This window comes from Manacus vitellinus, unplaced genomic scaffold, assembly GCF_001715985.3.
Source record: "Manacus vitellinus isolate BGI_N305 unplaced genomic scaffold, ASM171598v3 scaffold_2_pilon, whole genome shotgun sequence".
In the NCBI taxonomy this organism is placed as follows: domain Eukaryota; kingdom Metazoa; phylum Chordata; class Aves; order Passeriformes; family Pipridae; genus Manacus; species Manacus vitellinus.
Genome location: NW_021940208.1, coordinates 16,075,454 through 16,096,354, shown reverse-complemented (window position 1 = coordinate 16,096,354; position 20,901 = coordinate 16,075,454). Strand labels below are relative to the sequence as shown.

Here is a 20,901-nt window from a genome sequence, read left to right as displayed (position 1 = left end):
GTCATCTGGTCTGGAATACTATGGCTTTTTTAATATAATAAATAATAAACCCACACAGACCCGGCTGGTTGGGGGTCCATCAACCAAACCCATTTATTGGAAGCAAACAACGCCTTTTATAAGCACTTCAAAGCAACACGTGACTCCCCTGACCAATCGCCATGGGGTATCTCACTGCCCACGTGCGTGGGAGTACACTCGGGACTTCATTTCCCAGGATGCCTCATCCAGAATCCCTAAAACACGCCTCCGACAGAATACCCCTTTGGTCAGCTGGGGTCACCTGTCCCAGGTGTGTCTCCTCCCAACCTCCCCATACACCCCCAACTTCCTCACCAGGATGGCTGTAACAAAAAGTAGAAAAGGCCTTGGATCTGTGTAAGCCCTGCTCAGCTATATATTATCAACCCTCTGTTCGGCACAAATCTAAAACAGAGTCCCTACTAGCCACCATGAAGAAAATTAACCCCAACCAAAACCAGCACACCTTCCATCCACAAATAAATGAAAAATCTAAGGCAAAAAAGTTATTATTTTCAAAAATTGTGTCAGTTCAGAAGATTGGTCCCAATCATAAGTTTATAATTATTTTCTTTTACACATTGTTGCCCAGCTAAGTACACAATGAAGCCAGAGACTTACAACTGGGATAAATAGGTCCAACTCCACTCCCTGTGCAGAGCCACCCATGTTTGACAGCTGGCTTTAAACCAGCAGCTGCATCTGGCACAAGAGATGAAGGATCTAGAAAGATGCTATATTGCATACGTACACCTGGCTGCAGTTGAAATGTATGAGACATTAACATCAGACCATAAAAATGGGAGGAGTCAAAAGGAGAAAGAAGAAAACTAAGAGGGTGAAATGTCGCTTAACATCTCACTAAATCCACGCGTGCCTCATTGGACATAGATTGGATGAGACATCTAGCTGGACTGAACTCTGACTTGAGTACAAATGGACACCACTCTCCAAACCCTACAGGCATCAGCAACTCTACTTCCACACACATTCTGAAAGGAAAGGGCATCGGAACCTTCAACTAGCTTAGATCAACCCATTAAAATTCAGATTTTACACAGTCTCTCAGTATCCTCACCTCCCTTTTTCTTCTTTCTCCCCCTCCCTCCCAACAACTACTTGCATAACTGCCTTTTGTCTTAAAATTAGAAGGCACTTATCCCAGTAGTTATTGCTGTAGAGGCAAGTGTGGTACAGAAAGACTTAATCAAAGCATTTTTGCTTTTCTTTCCCTGCAGTCATAGGAATACTCACAGGGTCAAGTCAGACCACCTTCCTCTGGACAACAGCTGTTAAACAGCACGCAAGAAATCTGACATTGCCTTGGCAAGTCAGATTTTTAAAAAATCATGTAGAAAGCAGCTGTACAGTAACAAACACGAAAGATGACAAACACAATGTACAATCTTTCCAAACAACAGCAGAGCATGCCTATTGTAAGAGACAAGCTGGGTTTTTCAAGTATTTGAGCAACTGGCAAAAAACTCAAAGCACCAGCTGTCCCCGAAACCTGCCTTTTGTCCTTTCACATCCCCAAAAAGGTACTGCAATTTACACTAGTGCTAAAAATGTGCAGCTGAATTTCATGGTTCTTTATATATTCACTAATACCACAAAACAACTGCCAATTCATTAAACAGACCCTTTACTTGTTAATGTTTACTTATTACATTTTCTCAAAGACACTGTTCAATCCATTTTTTAAGCCCTTCAGAGATTTCTTATATCCTCCAGTAAAATACAACAAAGCTAAACATTTTACCATGAAAAAGAGCTTTCTTTACATGAAAAAAATACATGAATACATTCTATTATTTCAGAGAGCTTTAAAGCTTTTCATTTTTGAATCTCACAGACCTCTACAGAAAGAGAACATACCACAATTCTCCTTCTACGGAGAAGAACAACAAGAGATGGATTGAATATGCAGCTTGTTATAAGTAATGTACCAGACGGGATTCCATTCAAACTTAAGCAAAAGCCCAGAGAGCAACTAAATCACTGCATCTCTTGATAGATACAAGAATGACACAGTGAGCTCAAACACCTCATGTGTAAGCTCTGCTATGCACACACCTTAATTTCAGTGTGTGAATCTAGAACTGCATTTCACCTCATAAAACCACAGTTTTTTCTTTTTTGCATCAGACCACCACTTCTGATCTTCCCTCTCATCATACCAACTTAAGTATTAGCAATGATGAAATAAGCACAGAAATCCCTAAAGCTATTTTGTTTCTTTAATAGAGCTTTTTAATGTCTGTTGCAATGAGCTATTTCTGAAGGTTCACCAACTTGGGCGGTTGTTTTGTTTTCTTTATTTGGCGGAGGTTTTGTCTGTGCTGAGATCTTCAGGGCAGATTTTATGGTCCAATGATGTTATGAAGGAAATCAAGACATTAAGCGATGACAAGAGAAAGGACAACAGGAGAAGGGAGACGTTGTTTAGTTTTATTTATTTACAACCTAAATAAACTTCATGGATATATATTTTCCTAGTCAACCCTCTACACCTTCAAAATAATGTAGAAGGCAGACCTCTTAACACAGTGGGCCTGCATCACAAAAGTTTGTAGACCCATTAAAAGGTGAAGGCATTAATTCAGAAATTGCACGAATTAAAAGGCTGGGAGAGAAAAAAGCAAATTGATCTTCACAGTATTGAACATTTACAAGTACCTTAAATTTAGCTCTCATCAATATTTCACATTAACTCTAAACAAGCATAGAAGAGAGAACATTCACTAATATAGGAAAAAGGAGGCCCTGAGAATGATTTAACCTGAAATTAAGTAGCTGTTCTTTCCCTGAGAGTGCAGACTGTAATATAAGCAGTTTTCAAATACTATCAAAAACTATGAAGTCAGAAATATGCCTTGTTTTCTCCAAAACTTCCAGGATGGGTACTTTGGGGGGCTTTTTACCTTTGTTTTACAACCCCATCTTTGCATTGCCTGTAGTTCAAGATTATCTCTGTGCACCTGCCATTCTGTAATAGTGTCAAAAGTCTCGTTAAGTTCTACTTAAATACTTGTATCTACAGTTCACTGCCAAGCAAGAGTGCCTCAGTGAACAAGACTGAGGGACCACTTCAAAGTTACTGCACTAATTTTTTCATCTCAACAGAAATTAAATATTACAAAGCTACAATCCCAAGAGTAACTTTTCCCCATCACAGTATTTTTCCCAGCAGCTTCTAAGGAAATAAAAATCTTATCATTATGAAGAGCACACATATTATGAAGTTTCATCTCCTGCTCCAAATAAGGGATCATATACATATCATCCAATAAATGGCTTCATCATTGTTAAAGGGAGAAATAAAGGTATTTCTCACTCTCTGCTAATGAAGACAGTAACTGAAGTTACTGCACTGGTTTATCTCCATTTCCAGGTATACAACTTTTCAGGCCCAACTACAACATACCTAGGGAATACAGAATGAATTTCCTGTATTAAGTTTTCTCACTGTCCAAATTAATGGATTCTGCAATTTATACTCACAGAATTTCTTCCACTGCCCAATATGCAAAAATCTTTGCCAGTAAATTACATTGGATCTTTTTACCTGTCATTTAAATCTTCATACTTTTAAAAGATGCTTTATGGTTTCATAAAAATACAAGAAAACATATATACAGTATATTTTTCATGTTGATGTACTTTTTTTTAAAACACTAGTATTTACTTTATTTCACTGCTCTATTTCTTCACAGGATAAGCTTTCCTCAGAACATCTATAAATATCCCTCACCTAGTTTTAAAGTCTCTTCTTTTTCTCATGCTTATCTTTCTCTGAAGACTGAGATCTGAAAGCTGGAGATCTTGAGTTTTGTCACTTTCTTCTGATTACTTTCTCACTTAGAATAACTTAAAGCACTACAGTAGTAGTAGTTTCAGGCTTTAAGTATCCCATTTTCAAATAGCCTTCCTGAATCTAATTTCAGATTTCCATTTCTTAAAACTCTCTTCATGGAAAGAAACACAAAACAATGGAAAAAAAACACTGTGGTCCCACTGAACCTGTGTGTTAAGCTTTTAAATACAATTTCTCCTTCAGAAACACATTTTAGTCTTCCTTGATACACTTAATGTTACTAAGATACCTATTTAAAAAGCAAGTTGCTGACCTGAAATCTACTGGAATTTCACAAATTGCACAATACAATAGCTCACTGTACTGAATCCAATCACTTTGCCAGCATCGGATCCACCCACCCTTTTCTACTCATTCTGTATCAGAATACAGATGATCCAGGGCACCTTCACACATGACTAGAGTCTCTCATTTCTAGTCCATAAGCTGTCCTTTCTCTAACCAAAATTTTGTTCATTAAGCCAAAACACTAATTTACACTTTCTCTCAAAACATATAAGGCTAAAGGGTACTAAAGAAATCCAACTGAGTAACCTGAAAGACATCCACACGTGGTGTACTTGTTGCTGTAAAAAAAAAAAGAAATCAGGGTAAAAAAACAAAGTACATGAAGAGCATGGACTGAAGAACTCTGGAAAAATACATACAGAAGTGTTTCCACAAATACGTATATCTGAATCTATTTTCTCTTCTGCCTTCTTTCCATATCCACACGAATAATCTAAGCACACACAACAATGAGACCTCACATTGTTTCCTTCTGCTGAACAAACAGTGACCAGTTTAAAGTATCAACAAAAGATGCCGACACGTTAATCTTGTTCTTAGCGTGATGGTTGCTCATCCTGCTCATAGTCCCTTCCAGATGGCTCGGTGTGAAAGGGATGGTGGGACGGCGAAGAAGGAATATTCCATGCTGTTCTGAACATCTGTTCCACTGCGTTCATACATTTGAAAAAAAACAAGAAAAACCTTACTGCCCCTACCAATTTTACTATTTCAACGTAATATTACTATGCTAACACTAAATACAGTGTAAATGATATGCATGCACATTGGAAAGGAAAAAAATGTCTTTTCAACCCATATAAGAGCATTTGGTTAGTTTTTACTATCTTAAGAATGGACTTGTTTCAACCAGGAAGTACTTCTGTTGCACTGAAAACAATTTTCTTTCATATGAACTTTCTTGAAATCTGTATTATACTCCAAGAATTTATTATCGTCCCTTCTCCTATTCAAGCAAACAGAAGTTAACTGAGTCACCACTTGTTTCCCTTCAGTTTTATTTGTCTGTACTGAAAAGATACACATTTGCTGGAGCTTGTTTAAATTTTATTTGACCAGTTTTGCACAGCAACTCAAAAATATTTTCCTTGTGCATATGAAGAAATAGTGGTAGCCTTTGTTTTTTAAGCAGAGTTGAAAGAAATGAAAATATAAATACCTTAATACAGCATACAGTCTACCTCACAAGTAACATTTACCCTTTAGAAATGCCACCTCTTGAAAAGAAGCACTCAGCCAGAACCAGAAGGAACTCGTCATGTAGTTAAGAGGAAGAAGCAGAGGAAGAAGCAGTGCTTTGTCCTACAGCACAGGAAAAAAGACTTAGATTGATCATCCCCCTCCTTTGTATCATCTTGACATGTGCAAACCATACAGCTGCTGAATTATTCAACTCTTTGTACTTTGAATAACCAATGATTACATATATGAAATTTTAGAAGTACTGAAACATTGACTGGAAAAGCAGCAGATTGTAAAATCTAATTTTGTTTTAAACTTTAGTACCGTAAATGGTAACATTCAGTGAGGAGTATAAACCAGATGAAGTCAAAAGGAACAAAATCACCAAGCAGCAGAGAGCTAGTTATAACACCAAGCTAATTAGGTCAGGAACAGCCCTCCACTAGCAGGTCAAAATGTTTCCAGATGTCATCTGGAAACAGGCTTGGATCTTAATCAGATGTGAGCAGTTTCTTATGTAGATAGAGCCACACAGTTCTCACTCTCCACAGCAAAACTCAGCAGCCCAGAGAGTTGAGAAAATGTCTACAAGCCACTATGTCAAAACCCAGAAGTATTCTAACATAGTAAGACCATAGGGCAATAAATAAAAAAAAATAAGAATAATAAAAAAAAAGAGAACTGCTATTTAATAAGCACTGTTACTTAATTAACAATCAACCATACCAGGACATTTCCCACCTGAAGGAAATTTCTTTCTTGTTCTCCACCCACCCATTCCAGGATTTTTGGACTGCAGTCCAAAATGCAACATCACAAACACAAATCCCTTCTTCATCCATTTGACAATTAAAAGAAGAAGGCAAAAAGTGGCTTTTCATTTCCCAATTTACAATAAACCACTGAGAAACTATTTTAAGTGTGACTCTTTCAATACAGTCTCTTGAATGATGGCATTAAATATCTTGCAGTGCTTGCTTTAAATATGTTTGGGCTATTTGATGTACAGTTTTCTAAGAGTTTAGTTTGGTTATGGAAAGTTACATTTTATGGAAAGTCACATTTTACCTACACTACAGAAATGGAAAAAATCTGTAACACAAGAATCATTACCATATAATTTTTTACACTACTTTAGACAATGCTGGAACAACTCGCAACACAAAACTGAAAGTCTGCAACTATAAACAAGCTTTTTCTTAACATTTTAAACTACAGTAAGGCACAAGAACTTCTGAAGACCATTTAAACTGTATTTGTCCAAGCCTTCCTCCTTCACAAACAGTAAGTATTACCAGAAGCAAATGCCTTGATTATGTAAAGAAAACCTAAGTTGCAGCTAGGCTTGCTGACTTACATTGATCCCATTTAACAGAGCCTTACTGGATTTAAAGTGCTCGAAATAACTGTCTGGGTCACAGTCCATGTGACAAAGGCCACCTGGTAAGGCCTCAGGAGCCCTCCTGCAGGGAGAACATGCCATTCAGATCCTCAAACGACCTCAAGTTAAACCAGAAGGAAATTCAGTAATTTGTTTCTCAGAACTTCAATTAACCCTAAATTGGAGGGGAAAGTACAAAAGGGATAAAGGATCCCCTTTGTGTCCAATAATATCCATTTTATGGCAACACAGTGTTCCCTATTTCCCATATCTAATATTTACCATTAAAATCCTTTTAGAACAGCATTTTTCAGATAGAAAAATTAATCTGTTCTTAAAACTCTTTTACTCCATAGCAGGTAATCTAAAATGTCACAGGGAAGTGTTAAGATTTCACATAGTTCAGTTAATCCAAAACCTAAAATGTCTTCAGGTACTGTCAGGTTTTCTTATGCTTCTTTTCCACACAAGAAATCCTCTAAATATCATACATGTATATACACACAAGTACAGTTCATGTACATATTTTTTATGTATGCACATACACACACAGTTTATACACATTTATAGAGAGCAATAAAGTAGGTCAAACAGCAAAGGAAAAGGACTTCATATCATGACACTTCAACATCAGTCTTTCCCCACCTTAACTCCTAACATGCCTCCTCCACTCCTAGTTCTCACCAGGCAGGAGAGACTTTCCAACTGGGAAACAACTGCAATGATGCTTTATCAGGCTATCACACTGTATCACAATCCTTAAAATACCTTGCAGTTGAGCAACTTCAATGTCCACCTAAACAACCACACAGCAACAGCAGAAATTTCCTGGCATGTGTCAGGAAACACATGGACAGCCCATAAAGACTTAAATTATTACAAAATAAAGCAACATCCCTAGATTTCCTCAAGGTAAAGCTTCACACCCACACCATGAAATTTCAGCAGAAAACAGCATTTCCCAAATTTTCCTAGTTATGACACTACCACCAACACTTTGCTCCCCTTATATATCAGAAATCTGGAAATAGCAACTTGTCTATACGGGGGAAAAAAAACCAGATTTATTTTGGGTGATTTTATGGAAAAATGGAACTAAATATTTTGTGAATCAACATTAAAAATTCCCAACTATTTTCATCCTGAGCCAAGTGCACCATCTGTTCCCACAAAGTCCATCTTTTGGTAGTTACCACAGCTACAGAACTAAGTGCCATGCAATCAAGGATTGATGTACAAATCAAGAAAGATACTATGAGTGACAGAGAGCAACACTCAAGAGAGCAGTAAAAATTTAAAAAGTAAAAGAAAAACAACACATAAAACCAAACCACCACACAAAAAGTCATCAGAAAGCACAAACAGCCCTATTAAGCCTCCCCCTTTCCCCCCCCCATTAATGCAATTTTTCGTGTTGTGGTTATTTTGCTCTGGGGCCTAAGGAGGGACAAGCTCTGGTCAGAGGTTTTCCCAGGGTGGGGGATGCATTTCATAGCTTTCCTACATGTATCTGCCTGCACATGGTAACCTGAGCACTAAGATGCTATTTCCCTCTTCCAGGTAATCTTCCTCGCTGTATTCCACACAGTTAAGATCTTCAAGTAAATCACAGAAACCATTCCTGTTTGATGCATGAGAAATTAGCAGTGTGTTATTTTTCAGTTCATAAAATAAAATAGCAGCAGTTACAGATGGCACAGCAGAACATTCAGTTACCAGAAGTATAGGAGCTCCCTATATCCCAACAACTGAATCACGAGCACATAACAAGTAGGGTCCAGCACAAATCAAGATGGATCATACTCCTTTTCCTGGTCTTATCAATACTGAAGACACTTTTTTAAAATTAACTTACATGGGCAGTTATCCATTTATACCTTTCACGAAGAACAGAATCCAATAGAAATGAAAATGCAGTAAAAAAATAAATCAAATAAATCTGAACATACTTGATATACATGTTACTAATAAATGAGCACAATCAGACTGTAAGCAGCTACATCTCCCCAAATAAAAAACATAACCTTCTCTTGGTGTTTCTGTCTCTTTTGTGACAGATCCTCTTTCCTACTAGCAACACAAATTCAGATATCAAAATTCTGCCCACCATTAACTTCCTAATAATTCAACATACAAGCCTGGTCTTAGATTGGTCTTTTTGCCATTGTTTTGTTTTAGAGTTTTGGTATTGTTTGGGGCTGAAATTTTTTGGGTTTTTTGCTTGTTTGCATTTTGGTTTGGTTTTGGTTGGGTTCAGGGTTTTTTGTTGTTTCATTGGGCATTTTTTTGGGGGAGTGGGGGTGTTAAATAAAGCTAAAATCAACGTCCAGTAGTAGTACAAGTAACATGCTTTGATACAGTAACATTGGTTTACAAAACCTTATTTGCAGCATTAAAGAGATTTCCTTGTTACACATACAGTAACTCCCATTGTGAGACAAATAAGCTACTATAAAACCATAGCGAGTCTCAGACAGAATTCAGCAGTTAGTCTTCTGTAAAAATCCCCTTTCAAGACTTGAAGGCTGGAAAGTTGTGTTCCATGAAATTTGGCATTGTATCAACACATCTCCATGGAGCTGGCCAGGCAGAAGTGCTCCAGAAACCAGCTTCAAGGAAAAAAGCATTCTTACCATGCATAAAAAAAAAAAAAAAAAAATCACTAAAAAGAGGCTTAAGCAACTTCTTCTCCTAGCTAAAATCATCAAATCTTAGCTGAGATTACTTGGGGATGCAGAGGTTACCAATGACAATACTAAATAATTTTTAAAGTCTGCTTCATTCCAGCATTTTAAATCTGTGCATTTAAATATCCTCTGTGGAACCTTTTGTAAACCAAGGCTTTCTGTTTTTCTTCAAGACAGACATGTATATACATCTTGAAAATGTAAACTTAGCTTTTCAAGTCTATGAAATTTCAGAACCTAACACTGAAAGTTTGAAAGCATCATATTGATTTATACCTATGTCTATAACTCTCCTCTTTTAGTCAATGCCAAGTGAGGGCAAATGCCAAGTGTGAGTTGGGAGGAAAATAGTATTACATATAATAAAAGCACAATTGATCAAAACATATGGAGTCCACAAGAAAGAGTAGCATCATCCATCAGAGGTTTTTCACTTGTGAACCCCTGGAGGTGTTCAAAGACTTCAAAATGGGTCAGGAAAACAGTAACAAAGACTGCATTAGCAAGTTGTGTGGTACAACAGGAGCAGACACCTGCAGAGCAGAACAGCTCATGATGATGATCCTGTGTCCATCTTGCATACATTTTTTTCATAGGGAAGCAGGAATATTTGTTCCAAACTAGCGTTCTCCCAGTCTGATGGCCCATCAGATGCTGAACACCATCATATATGCTCCTAGAGAGAACCTTTCAGTTTTAGACTCCTCAGAAAGGAAAAGAGTTCATATATTCCACATCTGGAAAATCTGCATCATAAATATAATCCCGGATCCAAGCCAAACCTATAGCATAATGCAACCTAAAATGCCTGTTGTTTCAGCATGTTTGAATTCACTACATAAAGACTGAAAAAGAACAGTTTTATATTGGTTTTAATTTTATGAGGACAAGGTGGAAGAAAAGAGGCAAATACTGCTTAAAAAAAACCCAATCATCTAAGGCTGAAAACCTGTCACACAGTATTTTTTAATTATGGCTCCCTCCAATATTTACCAGTGATGGCTCCATGGGAAAGGAGGGAATAAAACAACACTATGTGTAAGAGTCTCAGTTTCACTGGTCCTCTCCCTCCCCATAATGCACTCAGCCACCCAACACTTGTGGAAAGATTTCATCTTCCTCACTAGCTGGCAGTCAAACACATACCAAATTCCTGGCAATACAGCCAGCTAACGCCCACTGAAAGAGGAACAGAATGCCTAAACCCAGCAAGGCTGTAACTGCCAAGTAGCATCAGAAAGCTTATTACAGTAAGGTTACCTAACACCTGTGTTCCTACAATATATGTACACCTAGACATTAAATTTACTCTCCAAACTTGAGAAAGGCAAGAAATAGCATTCTCAATAATAGGGCTGAGAGGCACAAAGTCACTTGATGATGGTGACCAGTACACAAGGCCTGTAGAAGGATCAGAAGTTGGACCTAGATCATATCAGTACTTAGCAACAAATGCCTCAACCACAAGATGAGTTATGTTTCCGTCTCAGACACAAACCCCAGTCATTGCCTTAGGATCCGCTCCACCTGAAGTTCTGCTTTTTAAGACAGCTGTAAGCCAAACACTCCTTAATTTAATTAAATGGATTCCTTCCCCCATTCCCTGTTTCAACATTTGTGATATTATTGCTGCTGCTCCTGCCTGAGCTGGTTCTAGTGCTGGAATCAGACTGGAAGTCAGCAGAAACTTAATCTGGAGGAAAGAAGTCAAAGCAGTTTATGGAATTACTGCTGTTATATCTGAGAGCACACAAGTGATAGTGAGAGCACTCAATCTGCTTCAGCACAAAGAAAAAAACAACAAAGCAATTCAAGTTAAACTCCCGCTTCATACCGAAACATGACAGAGGCATGCAAAACACCAATTACAATGTTTAGTTGTGTAGGTGAACAGTCAGCTAAGCACAAGTGACTAGATAACAAGACCTGAAGGTGTAATTAAACTGCTTCCTACAAGAAATGGCATCAATATTGTCATATTAAAACAATTTTAGTCTAGTCATATAATATCCTGAGTTGGAAGGGACCCATGAGGATAGCCAAATCCAACTCCTAACTCCACACAGGGCAAACCAAAAGTTAAACCAGATACTTGAGTTGTCCAAATGCTTCTTGAACTTTGAAATGCTTGGGGTCATGACCACTTCCCTGTGGAACTTGTTCCAAGTGCTTGACCACCACTCTCAGTGAAGAACTTTTTCCAAATATCCATTCTGAATTTCCCCTGATGCAGCTTTACATCATTTCCTTGCATCCTGTCACTGGACACCGGACACAGGCAAGATCAGCACCTCCCTCACAAGGAAGTTGTAGACAGCAGTATGGTCACCCCTCAGTACCTCCTCCAAGCTTAAACCTAGTATGTCCAGCTGCTCCTCATAAAGTCATGCCCTCCAGTCCTAGTCCATCTTATTGGTAGGAACACAAACCTATGACACCAATGAGCTCAGAGTTCTTGCAGTTTTCTGTCACCTTCCACTGCCACATTTCCCAAAATCATGTACAAGTCCCAGCAAACTCTGAGAAGGTCAACAAAAAATTCACTGAGTAGAAGAAAACAGATATTTCTTATATATTTATTCCTCAGGCTCAGAGAGGCATCTGTCATATCCCAAGGACTTTACTACAACATCCCGTGAATGCATTACAGATTCTGCTTACCTTGTTAGACACATAAGTAGTTTATGGTTCCATCATTTCCATCTCTTCCTGAAAAATATGCTTTTAGCAAATGCTAACCTGGTATACATTGATTTCTGTGGTTTGTTTACAAAAAGAAAAAAGCAGCATATACCCATAAATATTTAAGGCCAAATTTATTTTAAAAGCATGAAATATTAAATATATATATGTTCTATAAATATACAGTACTCTGAAATAGGAGGGTGGATAGAAGACAAAGACAAAAATTGGTATTCTCGTCTCAGGAACAACAAGTCACCAATCTGATGAAAAGTGCCATCAAGAAAAGCAGGCCCTTTCCTCCTCATAAATTGCAAAGATCCCTTTCTTCTTTTGCAGGAGAGTAAGATGGAATCAAGGACAAACCATTAAAAAAATTTAAGGAACCATTCTCTATATTTTTTGAATCTAAAAAATCTTAATTCTGACTATTCATAGAGAACAGAACATTACTTGTTTACCATTACTTTAATCAGCAATCATAAAATAGTATGCAAGTAGATTACATGTTAAACTGATCAAATTCATATTTCTTAATTGCAGAGAGAAACACCCAACTATCAAAATTAGCCAAACACCTGAAGAGAAGTTGCTCAGTTTTATATTGAGAAGATGCCCTGTCCACATTTTAGAGACACAGGTCATTTTCTTCCTTTACAGGAGACCTACTGACAGTGCTTCATCTGCTCTTTCACTTCTAGCACACCACTCTCTACTCCAGTTGCCAATACAGCAAGAAAGAGTTGCCTCCTTCCCACATCCTACAGCTGCTTTCCTCTACTAACTCAGACTCTGCTCTCCACACTTCAGTTCTGGCAATGTCTGTTACTTTAAAAGTAGCCAGCTGGTCCAGCAAGAGTTGGAGGCATTGGTAACTAAGAGGATAGCAATAAACTAATGCTTCCAACTACCCTTTCTCCACTACAGTTTTACATTGAAATGTTAGCCCAAAAGCCCTATTGGGTACTGTCGGGGTTGACAAAGAACCTGCCAGCAGCCTGGCATTTAGTGACGAGGAATGTAAACAACTCTAAGGAAATATTTACTGTAATGCCCACGGAACAAACATAATGCAGCCCAGACCAAAGGTCGCCAATCAAAATGTGCATAATATCACCAATGACAGTGTGCACAGTGTCCTCAGGTCACCAATGACAATAAGCACAGTGTCTTCTGTGTCTCCAATGAAAATATGTACTGTGTTTTATGCTTGAGACTTTTGACCAATTGTGTTGTGGCACAATAATGTACAAAGAGTATAAAGGAAACACTTGAGAGCAATAAACAGCTTCCTGATCACCTTACACCTGGACTACGTCTGATATCTGTGTCACTTTGGTCGTTCTGACTTTAACAACAACATCTGGTGACCCCGACGTGATTGCAGCGTTGAAGAAAGATTTATCTCCAACTCTGAGAAAAAGTTTGGAGGGATTCCTCTCCGAGAGAGAGGAGCTGCTGTGACTTTCCTCCTAGAGGGGGAAAGAGCAGAGATTTTCTCTCCTAGAGAGAGAGAGGGGACCTGTGGGATGAGGCACAGGGGGAACGGAGCCCAGTGAAGTTTGAGAGCAGGGGTGGTTCTCTGTCAACCCCGACAGGATACAAAACATTTCTTTCTTTTTTTTTTATTATTAGAAATGTTTATTAGTCATAGACAGATTCTAAAGACTTTCTTACTCTCAGAAGAAAGAGTCCAGTAACTAAAAGAATGGGACAGGGTAGTTGCTTCTCCCCCTTTCCCTATCCACTCCTCAGAGATGTTCCAAACTCCCCTCCCACTGTCAGGGTAATATATCTTGTTCAAAGGCTGTGTTCTTATTTGAATATGAGAACTCCTCCAATAGGCCCCATAACACATCAACTCTTTTTACAAGCCCTCAAAACTAACTGCAGCTTCTCCCCAAATAATAGGGAAAATGCACCTGGTTGCCTAAATGCTGATGCTACAGATGAGGAAGCCATCTGTAAAGACTCATTGCTTTATTTTTAAGTATAAGGAGTCATTAATAACTCTTGTTAAACTGTTTTAATGCATAGCTGAGGCTGTGTTGTAGCTGCAACTAGATAATTTAATGTTTAATCCTAAAGGCTCTTCCTGGTCATGCCAAGTAACAGGACAAGAGTCAACAAAGAGAAAGTCACACACAGAAGTTCCACCTAAATACAAGGAAGAACTTCTTTACTGTCTGAGTGACTGGGCACTGGAACAGATTTCCCAGAGAGGTTGTGGAGTCCCCCACACTGGAGATATTCAAGAACCATCCAGACACAATCCTGTGCCATGTGCTCTAGGATGGCCCTCCTTGAGCAAAGAGGTTGGACAAGATGACCCACTGTGGTCCTTCCTACCTGACCCCTCCTGTGAAATATACAAACTGTGCATAAAAAATGAGGAAGCTTTAAAAGCTGGTGTTTTATTTACAAGTAAAGGTATATGACTGCAATGACTATTGATAAAATATGCTTTAATTTTGTTCCTGAATTTAAAGAATCATAGAATCAGCTGGGTTGGAAGGGACCCCTGAGATCATCGAGTCCAACCCTTGATCCACTACCGCCGTGGTTGCTAGACCATGTAAGTGTCACATTCAATCTTATCTTAAAAACCTCCAGGGACAGAGAATCCACCACTTCCCTGGGCAGTCCATTCCAATGCCTGATTACCCTTTCTGTAAAGAATTTCTTCCTAATATCTAACCTAAACCTCCCTGGCACAGCTTAAGACCGTGCCCTCTTGTCTTACTGATAGCTGCCTGGGAGAAGAGACCAACCCCCACCTGGCTACAACCTCCTTTCAGGGAGTTGTAGAGAGTGATGAGGTCTCCCCTGAGCCTCCTCTTCTCCAGGCTAAACAACCCCAGCTCCCTCAGCCTCTCCTCACAGGACTTGTGCTCAAGTCCCTTCACCAGCCTTGTTCTTCTCTGGACCTGCTCCAGCACCTCAATATCCTTCCTGAACTGAGGGGCCCAGAACTGGACACAGGACTCCAGGTGTGGCCTCACCACCTAGATCCTGATGATCACTCTTTTGAACTTAAAGAAAGCAGCTTGAAACTAATTACAGCAAATATTTGCAAATTAAAAAACACGACCGATTATTTTTCCCAGTCCAATTCCACAATGGTTAGACTGAACTTTGCCCTGAGATTGCTTCTATATATTTAGCACACTGGACCAAAATACTTTCCATACTTTCCCTATCATTAAATTGCTTTGAACAAAACAATTTCCTAGATGTTCATTCTTAACATTAGTAAGTAGATTTTGAACCTGAACATGTTGAAGTGAAAACAATGGGGAAAAAATTAAATCCTGGAATGTCCATGATGCTTTTGTTTTTCTTTAAACAAAGAAAGATGCAGAATTCTGAAGTAAACCTACTATAAACTTGCCTCCCTCCCAGCACTGCTGTTGCTGTTATACCAGCAATAAAAATCTTTCCCTGCAAAATGCAATTATTAGTTTAAAACCCATTGAGCTGATGAGGTCCCGCAATCCAAGAGGAACGGATTTCTTAACTACAGCTGTAACCAGCTGGCTGTTGAGCAAAAAGATGGTTGCTACTGCCAAGTCTGTGGTGAGGCTCCAGGGGGCAATACTGTGATTGTTGGCGCCTTTCCTGAGACTATTTGAGAACCGCATCAAAGCGAGCAAGACCTGTACGACTGCATCGGAGACCAGAGCTTCTGTGATCTGATAGGGTAACAATAGGCACAAATGCATTGACTACAGCTCTCAAAGCCTGTCATTTAAAGTCATCTATGATTTCATGGATCTTCTACACACCTCACTAACTTATGTAACAAACCTATCAATACCTATATTGCTCTTAACTACACTTCAAAATAGTCAGTGTAATCTACAGAGACTACAAGCTGCATGTATTAAAAAAAAAAAATCAAGCCATTAGAGACTAATCTACACAGAGTTCAAGAAGAAATTTAACTACATCAGTTAAATTTAGAAACTGATTTAATTAATCATTGCACAGGTAACCAAGATTTAAGCCTCATCTTAACACAGATCCCTACACACTAGCTGCATAATTCCGAAAGGAAATTATTATGATGCCAATCATAGAAAAAGTTCAGAGAACAGGCCAATGACTGCATTTATTTGCAGTAATGAAGTAGTACTGAATTTCCCAGTCTCGGACAGTGATAACAAAGAACATAAATACGTGCTCATAACAGTCTCTTGAAAACATGATGAGTGTGCTAAGGCTCTCACAGAACACATGCCAGTTTTAATACACAAAAGAAGAAGCTTAGTAACATCAAACCTATTTTGCCAGACTGCAATTCAAAATATAAAGCCCCTCAACTCCATGCAGTCCAGTCCAAAACCTAAAGTGCCTACTGAATAGGATTTCACCTAAGACAGGCAAAAGTTAAGCTCAAACATTCAGCCTCATGTAGTATCAGAATCAATCAGAAAACAAGCACATAGAAAATGCTTGCACCTCAAGATCTCAATCTGTGATCACATCTCTGACATGTTTTCAGTCAGTTTCTCCCCAAACCAGTTATTTGGCTTTACCATTTGTAATGCAAGAATTCTGGAATATTTTCTCTTCTCATAGCCTTTTTTTTCTCCCCAGGAGACCATATGGAAAATTGTCCTACTACACCCCCCCATCCACTGTTATGTGATTAGTGATCTTCAGCTTTTGGTTGGCCAAGTAGTCCAAAAACCTTCCACCATTCTCCAGAGACTATTTCTCCCTCCTGCCCAACCTACTTTTCACACTCACTCTCCCATACTCCAGAAAGCTTCTTTCCTTCACAGAAATGGAGACTATAGTCTTCTGAAGAAAATTCCTAAGAAACTTTTCCTAATAGCTTGTTTTAAATCAAGAATTTAAGTTTCTAAATCATTCTCTGATTTACCAGCCACAAAGGTTACAGGATACAGATTACATAACTGAAGAGTCAGATAGCACAGGCAGAAGTCTTTGCAGATAAATTTTGTTTAACCCTGACTAAAAATATTTAAGTTGCTTTTCCAATAAAAGTATTTCTAAAGACTGGAACAGTCTTATCCACACAGTAATCACAAACAATTTTAACATTTTCTACAAAACACATAACTGAATGTGTAACATTTTTATTTGCCAAACTAACTATAAAGGTGTATTCTTACAATTGCTTGCATGTGATGACAAAAGAATTCTTCCAGCAGTCCAGTGAATTGATTATTAGGGCTGATAAGCATCAGGGTCTGTTTTCAAGCCCTACTTGAAAACCTGACTACACACTCTTTCTTTGTGAAAGACACTTTTGTACAGTAGTATTGTAGGTTTATAATGGAAGTTTAGAAAAGCCAGTGCATGTTACTCATGCAGGATGGCATGTTAAGCAATCAGAAGCTTTCACAAACATTTAATATAGTATTTTTAGCAACTTTAATATTTTGGGGGCCATTTATATTAGCAAAACACAGTAGGAAATTCAGAAAAGCGAGAAAAGATAAGGCACAATTACAATCCAAGCGACGAAATTAGGAACTTAATTTAAAATTAAAATGCCTTACTATGCATACTGAACAGGTGAATTAAGCCATTTAAATTTTTAATTATGACTTGTAAGTGAAATTCTTTGAAGCAGAAATTTAAAAAGAAAAAATACTACATTTCTGTACAAATCAACCGTTATTTTGAGTATAAGTTTCCCATTTTATTGACCAGGTAGAGTTTCCATGTTGTATGTCCAATTAAAATGTCTGTGATACATGAACAATCAATGTTCAACCAAAAATTAGAATTTGTTTACTAAAATTAGGTTTCAATATTTCTTTAAAAAAAAAAAATCAAAGGCTGATTATTTTCAAGTATGTTCAACATTGTCTTTAAATACCCTTCAGTTACATTAAACTTCAGACTGTTAAACACTAGACACTTCAATTAAACTCCACATGAAAGTTGTGCTTAACCTGCACAAAGAAACAGAAAATATTTGATAATACTACACTGAGTATAAACAGAAAATATCTCAAAACAATTTTTGAAGTTTTTTTAATAAATATAACCTAGGTAAAATATTCCAAAAGCTAGGTTCTTATTCCTGTAATAACTAATTTCTACAGATTCCCACGAATAAAAGCAATGATGCTTCCATGCATCATGAAATGCAACTGAAATATGACAGTGCTGAAACATTCACTGCTTTATTAAATAATAAGCAATATGTTAATCTAATAACCTAGTAGTGAGGCATATTTTTGGTCTTCATATCTGGTTTACCAATTTTTTTTCAGACTACTTCCCCTGATACACTTTCTCCACTTTTGAAATTTACAGCGAGTGATCTTTTTTCCAAACATTCCAACATATAACCACCAAGTTACCTTACCGTTTAATGGGGAATGCGAGAGGGGTAAAGGGGGAAAGAATGGAGGTTTTTACATTCTTTTTCTTCAAAGGCTGTTGCCATAACTTTCACATTTCTATGTGCACCAACTATATTGCTTACTGATCCCTTCATTCCTCCAAGGAAAGTTTACTACTTGACACTGTGAATGCATGCATTTTCCAGAATTCTTTTTCGCAACTTGAAATGCAATGTCTTTCAGAACATATATGCTGATAAGCACTTGAATATCATCAAGTATATAATCAGAACTCAAAATTAAAATAAGCTAACTTCAGCTCAGGGGGTAAAGTGTGGCAAAGGATCATAGCCAGGGTTACAGACAGACTCAGCTCTCCAGGCAAAGCCAACAGTATCCTAAAGCACTGCTGCACACTTTGCTGTTATTCACAGACCTTGAAGCAAGGCTGGCAGTGGTTTCTGCCAAAGGCAGCACTGTGGTGTGCAATGCAGGAAAAAAAGAGTCTCTCCTACAAGTACTTTTAACCTCACCCTCACAGAAGCAAGAACAACAAACCTGGTCTCCAGTTTCTTCCACTGCTTAAAAGGTTTCTCTTTCCCACTGTAGAAGCCAACACGCTGCAGCCCCCAGAATAAATACACACACATATATATATGTGTGTGTATATTTTATATATATATATATATATATATATATATATGCTTATCAGCTTTACTTATTCTAACAAAATTGTCTGCACTTTGGCAGCAGTCCTTCATTAGCACCTCCCAGCGTGTCCCACATCTTATGTCACACAGTGACCAACACAACAGATATTCCTCACCTAAAAGTCTACAGTGTTGAGTGTGGCAGCTGAGACAGATTGAGGGAGGGGGATATTTCCCCACAAAGCTAGTTTAATATCAATAAATATAAATCTTTTATTATCCGTTGCACTTTGAGGCAAACAAATATTTAACCTCAGCAGATTTAGTTTAAATCTCTTAGACAATACATCAACAAAGTACAGATTATACAGGGTAAAAGTAATTAACAGATGCAAATTTGTAAATCCAGTATCTCATGAACAACCATGAATAAAGTAAATTTATTTCTGTTTTCTACACAATAAGATTAGCATTTAACTGCTACTAGTCTCCTGACCTAGCAATGCTTTTGACATTTGTTTCAGGGCCTAATACAGCACATGTTCAACATCACAAAAATATAGACCTCCTTCCCAAGGCTAACTCAAAACCTTCTGAACAGTTTCCAAAATTCATCATGGTCTTCAGTTCAAGGGACTTACCACAGTCTTCAAAGCTATTTGTAATAGATTCACACAAACACAAAGGAAGTGACAAGGAATGTTCAGTAAGAGCTCTCTTGAACAACTTACCATTTAAAAAGGAATACACAGAATATCTTCACTATTTACACGTTTTAGGAGACAGTGTTCTGTAACTTGCTAGCCCACTCAGGTGGCTTTCTCTGCAAACAAAGACAAATTTGAACTTAGTCTTCCAGTAATACAATAATAAAAGGTATGCATTAAAAATGGATTTCAGTTCAGTGATCAGATAAAAAAACTTAGTAAAACATGCATGAGTATAACAGAAAATTTTAACTATTTTGTGCTAAACATTTCATGTTACAGCTTAATTTTTTTCAAGGTAAGAAAATAGCTTGTGTTATTTTATAATCAATGCCATTTATTTAACTGGAAATATCTGCAGCGGAGGTAACATTTACTCACTTGAAGACTGTGGGGATGGAAAAATGAGATAATGGTCTATAGTAAAGCACAATAAAACAGCAGGTTTGAGTCCGTCTGAGATATTTCACAGCAAATTAAATATAACTAAACACAAATCCACTAACATAAACAGACTAAAAAAAGCAATGAGAATCTCTTGCAAAAATTAAGTATTGAGAGGTTTCCATAAAACTATTACAGTTCCTAGCATCAAGAGAATATTCTGAATTATAGATTAACATTAACTTATAAAAATTTAGTGTATGAATAAAAGTTTTTTGTGGTTAACATATAAATGCCCTTTCTAAAAGAACTGCACAAAAGCAATCTTTAAACTAGATCACTTGTTCATAGGAGACTAATACTACAGCCAGATTTTTAAAGGCTTCTGCTATGCATTTCTTGATGAACTTGCTTAAATATTTTAGACAATTAAAATTTACAAGAGAAAAAAATTTTGAAAAATACAATTATAAAACAGGATTTATAAGAAAGTCAAAGCATATAAAAAAGCAAAATATTAGAGCTTTAGCATCATGGTACCCAAAAACTCAATTCTAGTAAGCACTGATGCAATAACCACCTATTCCAGATATAATATTGCCCTCTAGTTAACTTGCTAACAAAATCTACCAGTTGGGTAAGATCTTGATCCTCACTTAAACATTTATGTGCTTAGAGAAAGAACTGTTCTGAAGTTACACATTATAAAAGACTCA

General features: G+C 37.5%; 1 protein-coding gene across 2 annotated transcripts in view; it reads right to left on the bottom strand.

Moving 5' to 3' along the window:
- WASF3 (WASP family member 3) overlaps positions 1–19,920 on the bottom strand; it is a 50,265-nt gene extending 30,345 nt beyond the window's left edge. For both annotated transcript variants that reach the window (XM_018071513.1, XM_018071514.1), the window contains exon 1: positions 19,826–19,920. The gene's annotated coding sequence lies outside the window, so the exon portion shown is untranslated. The remainder of the gene's footprint in view (positions 1–19,825) is intronic.
- Between the last annotated feature and the right edge of the window lie 981 nt (positions 19,921–20,901).